The sequence below is a fragment of the Amphiura filiformis genome, chromosome 13, assembly GCF_039555335.1.
Source record: "Amphiura filiformis chromosome 13, Afil_fr2py, whole genome shotgun sequence".
Classification (NCBI taxonomy): domain Eukaryota; kingdom Metazoa; phylum Echinodermata; class Ophiuroidea; order Amphilepidida; family Amphiuridae; genus Amphiura; species Amphiura filiformis.
The window spans coordinates 28799684-28812272 of record NC_092640.1 but is presented as its reverse complement, the minus strand read 5'-3'; the positions used below and the strand labels follow the sequence as shown (position 1 = coordinate 28812272).

The following is a 12589-nucleotide window of genomic DNA, read 5'->3' as shown; positions in this document are numbered from 1 at the left end:
AAATGTTTAAAAATCTGGGGTCCATTTCACTTTACGAAGCTTTGAAAGTCTCAAAATCAATCGTAACTTACGACATATCGTAAGTTCCATTTCGCTCAAATGAATTACGATCGGTACCCTTCATAGGTAAGAGGGATTTACTACAGAGACCCTTTGTAAAGTTACATCTAGTAAAAGGGTATTCGTAACTTACATGTACAAGTGGTTACTTGAGTTACGAACCTGGGTAAAGTTGGATGAAATTCAAATGCTTTGTCATTCCAAATATTTAAAACGTTTTCATGACCTTTATATAACCTGACATTTTTGAAATGTTTTGACCACAAGCTGAAAAACGTTTAAAATATTTTGTGTTTATGTTATACATATCCATAGAGTGGAATCATTTAGACCATCTTAATTCAATTATTTATTGTATTTGGCTGCTGAGACACTTCACAGAGGACTACAGAGTGATTATGACTAGTGGAGATTAAGCAGCACTCTGCTGTAGTTACTGGTTCGATTCCCACCAGTCCTTACATTTAGGATTTAGGTTAAGGTGTGGGTTTATTGAAGATTAGTTTTAGGATTATGGGTTAGGGTTGGGTTTTAGGGTTTAGGATAAGGTTAAAGGTGACACAGCTACCAAATTGGTCCCTCCATCCGCTCCTCTATTTTGGCGTGTTTTGAACAGCATCTATTTGTATTTGTTTCCTGATATTTCCTTCAACAAGTATCATATATATTACATGGCGACAGCCTGGTCTGTGCTATTTGAAACTACTGAAAGATTTGGTTGCAGTAAACAGGTGACATAGATGAGCTAAATGACTTGAAACAACACAGTTTAACATGTGAGCCAGGTGAACATGCTTTGGTCTGTCCATTCTATTAGAAGATGACCAATGATGAGCTATGCTATATGTGACGAATGAGCCATAAAGTCGGCACAGGTCAATTTTATTTTATTTCGTGATTAGAAAATATATCATAGGGGCTTTAAAATGGTACATCATTTGACTTCAAACGATATCCAGAAGCAGGGTTATGGTTTGTTCAACAAAATAGTATACTTTTTTGGTTCTACATGTGTCTCTTTTCCCACATTGCTGGAAATAAATATCAAACAGTCAAAATTGGCAGTCATTTTAAATCATCTCCAAGTCAACAAGGTTCGGGAATACATACCTAGACAAAATACAATGCTTTGTAACCCACCACTTGAACAGGATTTAACCAAAGCAAACAAAGACTAGAGCTATTTAAGAATTCTATAGACATAGGTAGAAGCTTATTATCCTCTTCAACAATAAGAGTATTGATTGGTTTAAAAGGCATTTGACTATCGCTATCAAAATGAGATACATGTTGCACCAACTTGAGGTACCTATGAATACGACCTTCATGTACATTTTACACTGTAAATCAGAATACAATTTAGGACATTTACGGCTCATTCGTAGTGTATGGTCACATATGCTAACCTGGTTATGGTCAAGTAAGTTGAGCCTGGGAGTTCAGCCATCTCTGGTCCATTTCACTGAACTTTACAAAGCTTCGTAGGTCTTCGTAGAGCCATAATTTACGACAAGTCAGAAGTTCTAATTCATTAAACTTACTTATGAACGGTAACCTTCGCAACTAATAGGATTTAATTACTACAGGGGCCCTTTGTGTAAAGTTACGCCAAGTATTGGGTATTCATAACATTACAAACTGTTGTCAAGTCAATCATAATTCATATCAAATCAAATTAAATCATGTCATATAAAAAATGTATTGAAATAAAAATTAAATGAAATGTACAATCATTTCACACCATTAGGCGGAGACGCTGTATTTAGTGTTAGCTTTGGACATTTAATTATTTTACACCCGACTTTACCTGGGTGAAAAATAGAGAAAATAGTTAAATATCCAAAGCTAACACTAAATACAGCGTTTTCGCCTAATGAAGGTATATGATCAGATAAGATATCTTACACTTCCACAATGCATTTCTTCCCTGTACTGATATGCTTTTCAGTGCAACATGGGTCAATAGTGACAAAACATACCTCAATTAACAGAGCTCATCCAGATCTTGCAATTGAGTTATTTTTTGTCACTATTGACCTACGTTGCACTGAAAAGCATATCAGTGCAGGGAAGAAATGTACTGTGGGAGGTGCAAGGTATCTTCTCTGTAATTATGATCATCTAAACATGGTGGGGTTTGAAGTAGACTTCTCCGTAGTCCACTTACCCATTTTGCATACTCTGGCTATTACATTTAAGCATAAAACGCTGTTTTGTATTAATGTGTGTGCAATTGATAGATTTTCACATCTGATATTTTCAGTCACCATACTCCCTCTGTTTGTTAGCTTCCCAAGTGGACTACTTACTTTGACTTGCGATTAACATTTTTAACACGGGACTCTATGGAGAGTTAGGCCAATTTCTGGTCAAACTAAAATTGGCCATGACGTAATGCTTCTTTAAATGGTTCTGGCTTGTGATTGGTCGCCCAGATCTCGCTATTGTTTAAATCCTCCGGGCACGTGCTATTACCATTGACTACATCGTACATAACAATCTATGGAATTTTGCTGCACGCTTTGTGGTGACGCTGAAGGTAATCTCTCAGTGGTGCATGGACGCACATTTAGCGCGTCTAATACTACCATGCTGAGTACTTGTGGTTACATTGGCTTGATAAACAAGTATGATTGACAATGTGTTTTAGAGACCAAAGTCCCGGGGTAAAGTTTTGCTTAAAAGTCAAAGTACATAGTCGAATTTTTATGATCAATAAACTGGTAGATTCCAAAATCAGAATAGTATTTAAGTGAGCCATTATAATTATGCAAGATATGTTGCATTCAATAACTTTTATTGTCACTAAAAATCCAATTATATAAACTCTTTATGACCATTTTACCATCGAGCACTTTAATTTTAACATGTTTAATAAACATCAGTATATTAAATTTTGAGTTCAACAGAATGCGTTCATCATGATTAAATAATAATAACATATTTTTATCAAAATTCGACTATGGCATAGTCTAGGTTTGAAGTGGCATGGGACCTTACTTTAAAATTTTTTAAAAAAATCAAAAGTTTCACTAAAAGTTCACTCACTCTCCAACCAGTAAAATACAAGGTGTCCCACAAAAAGGTTACATGTAGAAAATGAATCACATTTTGCAATAGTACAACAAAACACTGCTAAATTTTAACTCCGTATCGTAAAACCAACTTAACTTAAGAGCGCAGGATGATATGGGTGTCAAGAGTGACTTATCATCAAAATATTGTACAACAAAGCACGACTTTTGTTTTCTATTTTTTCTTATTACTTTTTATTTTTCTCTTATTTTTTATTATTATTTTGTTTATGGTTGAAAAACTTATTGCACTAAAGAACCATATTCACAATTAAATATTGCACATCTTTTACAGAGCTTCTTGACTCTTGGTGGTAAAAAACAAAGGAAGATGGTCATTAGAGAGGAACACCTTTTTAGTGAAGGCATTTCTGCACGCTGTATCTCCTGCCATCAACATAACAAAATAAATAACAATTTGCATAAAGGCTTTGTTTGGGTTTTTTTAGTTGAAATCGCTACTGTGTTAAAAACTGTAAGAAAATTGTCCATTTTCTGATTGAACTTATTCTGATTGAAATAACACTGAACAATTAGTTTAATTATCTGTTCAACAGAATAATATACTGCCACTGCCCAGAGGATGATTTAAGCATTTCCAACCACGCCACTGTGTTGACTTGCGTTAGCACAGCTGTGTGAGTGAACATGACACCACTGCTCGCACATTGCATTGACGGGCATGGTTAAATTTGAATTTGGACTGATATATTTACAATAAAAACGCATTCAAAATGCTAGTCGATTTCACATTTTATGTTAACTACATAAGGTGTGAATTATCCTTTATGCATACATCACTTTTGTTCTGAAATCGACCAAGTAATAATGACACACGCACAATCTTAAACAACATCTTTTGCACAGAATTCAATGGGATTTGAAAAGTAAAGTGGCAGTTGAAACTCTAGTGATAACACATTTGCAGTGCATGATGGGGCTTTCTTAAATCATCCTGTGGCCTCTGCCATGCTATGGCTGGACCTCTTCAAATGACCCGCCAAATGCACCGTGTGCGGGCAGTGAACTTTGTGTTGCATTATGTCACATAAACATGGCAAACACCTTGCTCAGGAATGAGTTGAATGCGAGCTAAATACGCACATTGTGAACTTGACATTCACAGGGTACTAGTAGAGGGTACATAGATTATGTCATGAAAAGGACAATTATATTTGTTAACAGGAACTTAGATTATTTTTAAAAATCTCCATGTAACCATTTTTTGGGACACCTGGTACCTGCAGAAACCAGTTTAAATATGAAGAATAAAAATGTGAAAATTTGTACAAAAACATGCCAGGAGAAAGCTAAAATCCAAGAGCATCCGGGGCATGAACCCCGTTATATATAATGCTCTTGCATTGAATAGTGCAGTCAGGGTTTTAATGCCGGATTTAAAATGAACTGCTAACTGTACAGAACAACTAAATAAAAAGTAACAATGCTAAAAATATCCCACTACACAGTAACAACTCGCTCATATATCATGTTCAGAAATAGATACATTTCCTCAGGATATCAAGGTATATCAAGGGTCTCTGAGAATAATAGTAAAAAGCATTATAATATAAAATTCTATTGTAACATATCAAAGACAGCGTGATAAATATAGCCATGTGAGTGACCCCAGACAAGTAATGGAGCGTAAGTTGTCTTTATTCATTGCCTTAGGGTGACGGCAAATAATTGATGGAAGAATTGAAAAGAAACAACAGAATGTTACATCCTGTACAAATGAATTGCTCAAAGCAAATTCAGTTCAATGTGGATATTTTAAGACCGACAAAAGGAAAAATATACATGAGAAAGACTGACAGTCAGTCCAGGCCAGTACGCATGATTTGTTTGGGGTGCAGGTTATGAAACGGGGAACATTTTTCCAGTGGAGGGGGAATATTTTGCGAAAAGTGCACCTTTTCCCCCAAATTTGGACCTTTTTTGACCAAAAAAGCATCAAAACCCTGATTTTTTTGCTCCTTATGATCGCATAATGGGATTTTTGGACCTTTTTATACTTTTGCAAATGGGGGGGTGCCACACCCCAAACCTCACTGCGTACGGACCTGAGTCAGTCAGACATAAAGAGACAGATAAAGGAATAGAAAAATATGTGTATGAAGGAGATGAAATGGAGGGAGGGAGTAAAGAAAGAGAGGAGGCAGAAAGAGAGAGAAAATGAGCAAGAGAGACAGCTCTTGTCCAACAGTAATTGTGGGGACATGCGTGGTGCTTTGTCCCCACAATTATGGTATGCCAGAAAAGTGAGAAAACACTAATTTACAAAGTGGGGACTATAGGTAGGGGTCCCCATGTATCTTGTCATTTTATGTGCATAGAGAGAAAGAGGTTGTAAAGAGAGGGGTTTGGCGATATGAGACTTTTAATAACAGGTGAAAGGTACTATAATAGTCATTGCATTGTTAGCCAATACCCACAAAATGCATGCCACTGCATGGGCAAGGATACTTTGCAAGGCTACCATGCTACTACTTCTATGTTTATTCATATGTCCCCACAATAAGACACGCAATCGGGTGCAAAATTTATGCGAGGCATTTGAAGTTAACTTAACGGGCGAGTACAATTGACAGACTAAACAATTGTCAGCATGCTCCACGCAAAGCAAAACGTAGATTGAACTTGAAGACATTTTGATCAGTACTGTACAATGGCATGCAGCCCTACAGAGTTTGATTGTTTCTCCCTTTAATGCTCTGCATGCCAGCCATATAGGCTTCAACTATATCCAAGATTTGAGATATTTTCTCAAAATATGAACACCTATCTCAAGAACCACTGAACCAATACTAGGCTTGTTTGTACTCATTTTAATGCATTTTTCATGCTGATTCAAAATATGGTCATGAAAAATTACAATTTTTAAATTTTTAACAAATTTTTTAAAACTACCTGCTATTAACTTGCTATGTGTCTTCCATTCAATCAAATTACACCAGCTACTTAATAATAATTATGCCTGCTAGTTAATAAGAACAGCTGTGAACCGACTTGTCAAAGCACTTGTCTATAGTTTGTCTACATTTATCTCACCACAAATGAGTAATTCTTGAAAAAATTCCAATCATTATTGAGGTCACAACAAATATTCATGTCATTTTGTCAAACATTTTGCCCGCCCAGCACTTCTTTTTTACATTTTGATGCCGATAGCTACTTCAAATAAAATAAAAAGCATATATGAAGTGCTACGCCTTAACTTCTATATGATAGCAACACATTTCTATAATAGGTAAAGGTAAAGGAGACGATCTTGTATAAATAGTGATCGGAGTGCCCATTTCTCTTTCATTGGCGATTGGGCCAGACTCCTCCATGTAATGTTGCTATAGGGGGATCGCTAGTCACCTCCTCTACAGCAAGTCTGTTACCTTCCCAGCATTTAAGAATGCCGGTACCCATTTAAACACCTGGGTGGAGAGGAGTAATCAAGATAAAGTGCCTTACTCAAGGGCACAACACGATGGCGTCGCCGGGGCTCGAACCCGCAACCTTCCGATTATGAGTCAGTGCCCGTTCCGCTAGGCCACAGTGTTCCCAAAGGGTTCTATAAGGTTGAACAAATACTATCTTTGTGTTAAATACTTAGGCTATATGATATATGGTGTACAAATTAAAGAAAAATGTACAAAATGGACCTATCATATCCCTGATTAAACAAAATCCTCTGATTTGGTGGTACTACACACCTGGCAAATTGTTTGCCTATTGTTGCATTTTTCTGCATTTTTATAGCGCGTTGGTGACAAGTAAGATATGCATATTATAGGGGCAAGGATTACAACTACTGCACTGGAAATTCAGCAACTCAAGGCAAGTAGTTATTGATTTATTGATCAAATATTGGTTTTCCCTCATTTTTGACTGTAACTCCACAACTGTTGTCTGTGCCAAATAAAATTTCCAGTGCTGTAGTTGTAGTCCTTGCCCTATAATATACATATCTTACTTGTCACTAATACGCTATAATTTTTGACAAAAAAGCAAAAATTTGCCAGGGATGTAGTACCACCATAAGCCATTTGTCAACCATCAAACAAGTATTTAAGGGGGGTCGATCTTTTGTGCGTAATTATAGAGGGCCAGGGGATTCACTCTATCATTAAAAAAATTATTTGAAGAAGTCAAAGAGCCCTAGGAATAAAAACTGTAGTGTAATTCACACCAGATACAATTTCTTTATACGACAAAAATTAATTTTTGTAATCGATCAAAAAACAAACGTTCTATATCAATTTTAAATTTAGCCTGAATCCGTAAATATGGTACCTCTCGCCCTTTTTAAAAAAAATTTGTACAAAAACATGCCAGGAGAAAGCTAAAATCCAAGAGCATCCGGGGCATGAACCCCCGTTATATGTAATGCCCTTGCATTGAGTAGTGCAGTCAGGGTTTTTAATGCCTGATTTAAAATGAACTGCTAACTGTACAGAACAACTAAATTTGCAAATAAAAAGTAAAAATGCTAAAAATATACCACTTCCCAGTACCAACTCGCTCATAAATCATGTTCAGAAATAGATACATTTCCTCAGGATATCAAGGTATATCAAGGGTCTCTGAGAATAATAGTAAAAAGCATTATAATATCAAATTCTATTGTAACATATCAAAGAAAGCGTGATAAATATAGCCATGTGAGTGACCCCAGACAAGTAATGGAGCGTAAGTTGTCTTTATTCATTGCTTTAGGGTGACGGCAAATAATTGATGGAAGAATTGAAAAGAAATAACAGAATGTTACATCCTGTACAAATGAATTGCTCAATGTGGATATTTTAAGACCGACAAAAGGAAAAATATACATGACAAAGACTGACAGTCAGTCCAGGCCAGTACGCATGATTTGTTTGGGGTGCAGGTTATGAAACGGGGAACATTTTTCCAGGGGAGGGGGAATATTTTGCAAAAAGTGCACCTTTCCCCCCAAATTTGGACCTTTTTTGACCAAAAAAGCATCAAAACCCAGATTTGTTTTGCTCATTATGGTCGCATAATGGGATTTTTTGGGACCTTTTTTTATACTTTTGCAAATGGGGGGGGGTGCCACACCCAAAACCTCACTGCGTACGGACATGAGTCAGTCAGACATAAAGAGACAGATAAAGGAATAGAAAAATATGTGTATGAAGGAGATGAAATGGAGGGAGGGAGTAAAGAGAGAGAGGAGGCAGAAAGAGAGTGAAGATGCTCTTGTCTGACCGTAATAGTGGGGACAAACATGGTGCTTTTCAATGTGTTAGTGGGGTCATCGCCAAGTCCCCACATTACGAGAAAACACTGTTTTACAGAGTGGGGACTATAGGTAGGGGTCCCCATGTATCTTGTCATTTTACGTGCCTAGAGAAAGAGGTTGTAAAGAGGGGGTTTGGTGATAGGAGAGTTTTAAAACAGGTGAAAGGTACTAGTCATTGCCTTGTTAGCCAATACCCACAACATGCATGCTGCTCAGACCCGTATGCAGGGGGGTGCGGTTGCCCCCAAAAGTATACCAAAAGTGCCCAAAATTACAATTTATGCGGCGTGGCAGCAATCATGTTTTTATGCTTTTTGGTCCAAAAGGTCCAAATTTTGGGAAGAAAGTCCACTTTTCACAAAATCGCCCCCCACTTGGGAAAAAGTCCACTTTTTCAAAATCAGCACCCCCTAAAAGAATTCTGCATACGGACCTGATGCCGCTGCATGTGCAAGGCTACTTTGCAAGGCTACCATGCTACTACTTCTATATGTTTATTCATATGTCTCCTCAGACATGCAATCGGGTGCAAAATTTATGCGAGGCACTTGACACAAAGATACAACTGACAGACTAAACAATTGTCAGCATGCTCCACGCAAAGCAAAACGTAGATTGAACTTGAAGACATTTTGATCAGTACTGTACAATGGCATGCAGCCCTACAGAGTCTGTGTTTCTCCCTTTAATGCTCTGCGTGCCAGCCATAGTCTTAAACATAAAAATGTCCAAGTTAGGGGAGAGCGGGAGTGTTCGCCTCTATATTTTTCTGACCAGCCTAGCGATGTCAATTTTAAGGTTAGGGATGACCTGATTAGCCCATGTGAAAGCCCCATGTCTCAGCTATATATGGCCACAATCCCAGAACTATAGGCCCTACAATAGCAACAGAATAGAGCAAACAAAAAACAAAAAAGTTTTGCAAAGTGGCGAACTTGCCCCATATTATATTGTGGCAGGTTCGCCCATATGGTGGGGTAAGTTCACCCTAATCACAAAAAAGGTAGTAGCCTAGTACGCTGATGGGGCAGGTCCACCCTCCAGTTTGGGGTAAGTCCACCCGGGGAAGATATAGGGCGAACATGCCCCATCCTCAAAAGGGCGAATGTGCCCCTTGTGCACATTTTTGTATTTTCTTCAGGGTATGCAAAATACAAATCGAATAAGGAGTTTATAACTGCATTAAATCCCATATGTTCCCGATACAGATTTCCATTAAAACCATCTGTATTTATGTATCAATGATAATACAACATTATAAATGCAAGACAAAATTACATTTTGGTGTAATTTTTTTGTTTTGGCTGCAAATATGTCGCGTAGCTAATATGAGAAGTTTATAATGACCTATGTCACCTTAATTTTGCCATCATCAAATTCCCCGATAGCCGTACACACTAAAAACACCGGGGTTATATTTTCCGTGGTCATTTTGAATTGACCACGTTTGGGGTTGTTTTGACCCCATAAGGGGTTTGTACTGTTTTAATTTGACCACATTCACGAGGTCATTTTAACCACGACGAACGTGGTCAAAAACTTTGTGGTCATTTTGCCGATACCGTCGCGCATTGATATCAGTTTCAATGTTCAGCTTTGAAAATCTCAATTCATAAATGAGTTTAAACATGAGGTGCAATTAATGTTTTTTGATTAATAAATAAAACCAATTTTTTGACCGACGTTGCCCAATTTTTCAACTTTATAATGACTTGCATTTTGGAACTATTTGCACATACGGTGTGTGCATCGGCTTCCCGCGTCACATCAGCGCCATATTTGTTCTGATTGTGCAGCTCATCGGATTGTCGTGTGTCTGCATGATCATGATGGAATATGAAAAGTTACTTGAAAAGTGGGACTGCAAGGATGCATAGACCATTGTCTGTGCACGCAGATTCGACGATTTCATGCTGTCGTGGCGGGTGTCTTGACTGCAGTGTTATAAGCTTACATCATGTAAGCTTATAATGTGTAACCTGTCATGAGGCGATGACTGACTGCGTGTGAGTGTGATACACAGATGCATTATGTATAAATGTGCTGTGTATGTAATGCTTGCTCTGTGCAGAGACACACTTATGTCCTGGTGGGACCAGCAATACCATCAATCACATCATACTAAAAAAATCCAAATAACCCCTAAATGTGGTTATTGAGTAACCCTATTTTAAGCAACCCTTTCAAATGGGTCATTACATTTGACCCCGAAATGTGGTTATATTTTGACCCCAATGGGGTTACATTTTGACCCAAATACGTAGTCATTGCAATGACCCTGACCAATGGGGTCAATATTGAATAACCCAAATAAGGCCACCCTTTTTTCATTTGACCCCGAAATGTGGTAATATTTTGACCCCAATGGGGTTACTATTTGACCCAAATACGTAGTCATTGCAATGACCCTGACCAATGGGGTCAAAATGACCCCGTCCATGGTATGGTGTTTAGTTGATAACTATGCTGGGGTCAAAAATGACCCCGTTTGGGTCATTTTTTGACCCCGTAGTTTTAAGTGTGTAGTACTGAGAAACAAGGGGTGGGCGAACCTGCCCCTAAGGCTAACACTCCCCGCTCTCCCCTATGTGATATTTTCTCAAAATATGAAGATCTATCTCCAGAATCACTGAACCAATACCAAGCTTGTTTGTACTCATTTTCTAATGCCTTTTTCATGCTGATTCCAAATATGCTCATTAAAAAGTACAGTTCTGAAATTTTTGAATTTTTAACAAATTTTTTGAAACTTGTCGTCTGTAGTCCGCTTTTGACGGCTTGGAAGAGTTAACCAGCTACCTGCTATTAACTTGCTATGTGTCTTCCATTCAAACAAATTACACCAGCTACTTAATAATAATTATGCCTGCTAGTTAATAAGAACAGCTGCGGACCGACTTGTCAAAGCACTTGTCTAAGTTTGTCTACATTTATCTCACCACAAATGAGTAATTCTTGAAAAAAATTCCTATCATTATTGAGGTCACAACAAATATTCATGTCATTTTGTTACACGTTTTGCCTGACCAGCACTTATTTCACATTTTGATGTTGACAGACAGCTACTAAAAATGAAAAAGCATATGGGAAATGGTGCGCCTTAATTTCTATATTATGATGGCAACACATTTCCATGAGGTTGAACAAATACTATCATTGTATGATATATGGTGTTCCAAAGCTGAATATGTGTTTAGAAACTATTCCCCAATAGAGAGTTCCGTGTTTTGGGTTACCCGCCATCTTGGAGGAAACCTAAACTCCGTTACAATTTTCAGAATACCAACACTCGCGCAATAATTAGCAAATGTTATTTTGTAGAATGTAGCACCAATAGGGTCATTGACCAAATCAAAGGAATGAGGAATACGGCGGTTCGAATCACGTTATAAACACTATTGTAGTCCGTTCCGCTTGAAAACACGGGAACTCTCTATAGAGATAAAAAAATGGTACTAAAATTCTGGTGCTACAAATTAAAGGAAAATATACAATATGGACCTATATTGAACAAATCCTTAGATTTGGATATTCATTTTTGATTAAATTGCCCTTAGCATGCTTAGAAAAGATTTTTGCAGTGCAAGCCATTCATCAACCATCAAAAAAAGTATTAAGTAACCCCGTCCAGATAATTATGTCCACACACCAAAATCAAATCAATCTTAATTAAATTAATACTGGCTAACTTTGCAGTTTAAATATTTTATGACAAAATATATCATTATATGAACCTATATTAAGGGGGTACTACACCCTTGGCCAATTTTTTGCCTATTTTTGCTTTTTTTCTCAAAAATTATAGCACATTGGTGACAAGTAAGATATGTATATTATAGGGGCAAGGACTACAACTACTGCACTGAAAATTCAGCAACTCAAGGCAAGCAGTTATTGATTTATTGATCAAATATTGGTTTTCCCTCATTTTTAACTGTAACTCCACAACTGTTGTCTGTGCTGAAATAAAATTTCCAGTGCAGTAGTTGTAGTCTTTGCCCCTATAATATACATATCTTACTTGTCACCAATACGCAATAATTTTTGAGAAAAATGCAAAAATAGGCACAAAATTTGCCAGGGGTGTAGTACCACTTTAAGCCATTTGTCAACCATCAGTAACCTTGTCCGAATAATTGTCCACACGGCCAAAATCAAATAAATCTTAAATTAATTTTTATAAAAACATACTTACTTT

At 37.2% G+C, this 12589-nt stretch overlaps 1 protein-coding gene across 4 annotated transcripts in view; it reads right to left on the bottom strand.

The window, feature by feature from the left end:
* Window positions 1–12589, bottom strand: part of LOC140168200 (protein Obscurin-like) — a 241289-nt gene that overhangs the window by 85132 nt on the left and 143568 nt on the right. The window lies entirely within an intron of this gene.